General features: G+C 42.5%; 1 non-coding gene across 1 annotated transcript; it reads left to right on the forward strand.

Annotated features, from left to right (window-relative positions):
- The first annotated feature begins 1,080 nt into the window (after positions 1-1,080).
- Positions 1,081-1,231, forward strand: LOC124304173 (U1 spliceosomal RNA). The gene has a single exon (XR_006908074.1). It is a non-coding gene; the product is annotated as a U1 spliceosomal RNA (small nuclear RNA).
- The last annotated feature ends 2,658 nt before the right edge of the window (positions 1,232-3,889 follow it).

Raw genomic sequence — 3,889 nt, forward strand, 5'->3', positions numbered from 1 at the left:
TTATTTCGTAAACATCATTTTACAGCTGTTACGCGTGATTTTTATCACGGAGCATTTTCATAGTAACAAAATTTCTTTCTACTTCTTCCTTTGTGTTCGAATACCTATTGCAGCATACGATACACCTTGTACAATTATCTTTGCATTTCAAATCGATTTTTTCCTTGATGAAATCACAGCTGATATAATCGATACGTAACAACTCTAAGAAACCGTGCTCGTAAATCATTCCAACCTTATTGAAAGGCATATTGGAAAAAAGGATACCTTGTACGGCAAGACAGGCGTACTTCGATCCCTCAATTTGGTTCACACGCCGAGATTAAAATTACATTTCAATCAACAACAGCGCAGTATTATCGGGTAGGAGAAAAGCTCGGCCATTGACTTATCTGATAACTAATGTACGTACTTGCTACTTAACAGATCCTCGTAGGTTTGCTCCGGTTGTAAATCTTCGGTGGAACGATCTTCGATGGCATATAAACTCTTTGACTTACACCCTCTACGTAACCCGGCTGCACCCATCGAGAGCATAAAATTACTATCATGGGTGTTGATAACGGTTGTTCTTTCGGAGAAAAGTCAGATAAACTACGCCAGCTATCCACGTACTACAAAATCATTGCAGCATGTAGCGCAGGGTTTTGCTTTGTCCATTTACCATGAAATAAGAAATTTTTCAGGCATATATTTATTGCCATATTTTCAGCATTGCTATTTCCAGCACAAAATGAACGACGAAAGTGCGCGTTTTCATTGGAAACACGGTATTTTTATTATCGCAATATGCTGTCGTAGCCTCGGTTCATTTTATTTTTGATCAAATTTGATAGTAATGAAAAAATATGGAATGCTCGTAATCGGCGAGCGTTGAAATACCATTTTTTAAATACCTTCTGCATGAATCTCAACCGAATTTATTTTTATGTCACAGACTTTCTGTCACGCAGAGCTACGATCGATATGTCGTTACAGATAATTTCAAACCGTTGAATGCGACAGTTGCGAAACATTTGTTTCTCGCGAGTGAAATCACGACAGAAGGAGTAGAAGAAGAGTAAAAATATGAAATTGACTATACTAACCTGGCGTAGGGGATACCATGATCAATATGGTGGTTCCCCCGGGAGTGAGGCATGACTGCTGAACCCTGTAAATATCCCTAACGTGGGTATTTGTGCGTTTAATTTTTGGTAGTGCGGGGCTCTTGCGGTCGCGCAGTCCCCGCGTCGTTCGGTCGAAATGAAACTCAACCACTTCTTTCTTTTTGTTTTGAGTTTGGTTAACGAAGAAGAAGTGGAAGAGATACGTGGAAACAACGGTAATCCAGAAACTTGGGTAAGGCGAGCGTTAAAGTAATACGGTCACGGTTCCAATGAACGGTGCGATGCACTTGTCCCGTTTCAAACTTCTTTCACACACGTGTTACGATACTTTAAAACTTTACGAATTTCCCGACTGTTAACGTCTAGCTCCTCCAACTTCTATCTATTTCCTCTACTGGGATTTAATCTAAGCGCGTTACTTACTTTGTTCTGTAGTTTCAGTAACTAACGATAAATTCCACTCGATGTATATCTTCTCTACGCGTCATACCCTGCATTTATCCTTAACGTCACGAAACTTTACGAGGTATGGTCGACGTCCGTATTTACGAAACCTTAATCAAACTGTACAAATACAATGATATGGTATTGTTGCGAATGCAAGGTCTTCCTCAGTTTTCTATACTCGTTGTTAAAGGTATAACAACTTAGGTATCCAGAACTGTGGTATCCGTGCACCCATAGAATTGGGAAAATGTATTACAAAAGTGAAACTGTCAACAGAATACAAGTATCACAAGATGGAATGTTAGCCAGTCATATCTCAGAAAACTGTAATCCTAGAAACTTATGCAGCTTGACCGTAAAACACAGACTGCGATGACGATTTTTATATAAAAAAAAAAAAATACTTCTGAATAAATCTTACCAATTTCTGCTACCACAGATGAAATTTATCGTTCTTTTTTTTCCCGTCACGTCCATGTCAGTAAGCGCCCAGGTTTATGAACTTCAAAAACGTAGATTTAATGGAAGCTTAGAAGACACGGGCAAGACAGTTACAATAATATTCCAGCTAAAATAAGAAATATAAAATTTGCAATAACGCCGAAAGTGCCCGAATAAAATTAGACGTGGTAGTAGACAAGTATGAAAATAACGGACTGTTCAATTGCCGGATGACCTGAATTTCACCCTGAGAATTCTACCGTCCGTTATTCAAAGGGTATAAGGAGAGTTTCTCGCGGCAAGTCTATGAATTAAGATTCGAACAATATTAAAGCAAATTATGCGCGCTTCGATGGAAAGCTTATTAGTGTACAACAGCAGAGCAGCGGCGGAAACTCGAGGCATGAAACTGCAAGCGCCCCCAGGATGTCGGGGGGATGTTCGTTACACTGGGCATTCGGTTTAGCCCGTAGATTCGGAGAGTCTTGCACCAGCAGTTTGCTCATCAAGATGATAACGAGGCCCGCGGGATGTTGTACAAAGGCATGCAGACACTGGGGGGGAGCCTCGGCTGTTAGCTGCTGGCTGCACCGTCGACTGGCGTCGTCACTTGTGCAATTTCTACACAACGTGCAATGTTCTCGGGAGTCGCGTTCATGTGGGTCTGTCTGGCAGATGCATAATAGACGACGCGCATGCACTATGACGGCATTGCGTCAGAAATTGAACGGTACCTACGTGAATTCAACGTCCGTCAATCTTTGTCTCCGTCGCGGTACGCCGTACGGCTAAATCCCGCGCTGCAGTGAAACAGAAAAGAATGTTAATCACGCACGTATTTTTCCTACCAAACTACGACGGATACACGAGATTCGAAATACCTGGAGACGTGCGGAACGGGTGGGTAAGAGGGCGGGCAATTTTTTAGGATTGATTCCGAGAATTTCTTTCTTTGGCACAGGCAATTTCATCGTCGAGTGGCGTTCCTGCCTTACGAAGTATCAGGCAAGAAAAGAAAGGAAAAATTGGGTAGATCTAATTTCGTGAATGGTAATAAGTGTTTGTCACAGTCTGCCAACCGTCACGGCTGTCTGTAACATTTTCCAATTAACCCCGGTTATAGCAGCTGAAGGGTGAAGTGAGAGGGCAGTGTCAGGGATGAGTGACGGTGTGTCTACGAGTGCGTACGTGTGTATGCGTGTGAGATAGCACCTCGAAATTTCCTTTCACATTTCGTTTCGCCCCGAATCATTCGAGTGGTGCTGTGCTTTTTTCACCCCAAGTAGCATAAAAAGAAAGGTACGAAGAATGAAACTTGTTCGTTTTTTCATTGCATATTCTGGGAAACCGAGATCTCGGAAACTTTTCAAATTCATGCGCTGTATACAGCTGCACAGGAGAAGCGAGATATCGTCCTTTTCTCCCTCATATTATAGGAATTGCTCGAGTCTACGTATGTAACGGCTGCTCGAAGACGAGCCAAAGTTCCTTTACCACCCCTTGCACTGCCCGACAAGAAGCAATAACCTTCCTTAATTTATCCGAATCAGCACTTCGCGGCGCACTATTTTACAGATTCAATTATTCTCCCACCCTCCTCAGGCAGAGATTGTTTCTTGCCACTTTGGCTGCACGATGGTCGAGACTTGCCTCCAAATGGATTCCGGGCGGCGATTCAACACGTTGGGTACGCCCAGATCTTATCCGGTATTCCGGCAATGTTTATTGCATGTGACGAATTTCCTTCGTTTAGTCGGCTTCGATGAACGCAATATTGTCATTGCGTCGAATTTCACGGTACATGTGTCTCTTCACTTTGCTCAAAGAACACCAAGCGACCGATGGAATTTTATCATTGGCACATTTCGGCTAATCGTCAAGGATACATCGAC

The sequence above is a fragment of the Neodiprion virginianus genome, chromosome 4, assembly GCF_021901495.1.
Source record: "Neodiprion virginianus isolate iyNeoVirg1 chromosome 4, iyNeoVirg1.1, whole genome shotgun sequence".
In the NCBI taxonomy this organism is placed as follows: Eukaryota; Metazoa; Arthropoda; class Insecta; order Hymenoptera; family Diprionidae; genus Neodiprion; species Neodiprion virginianus.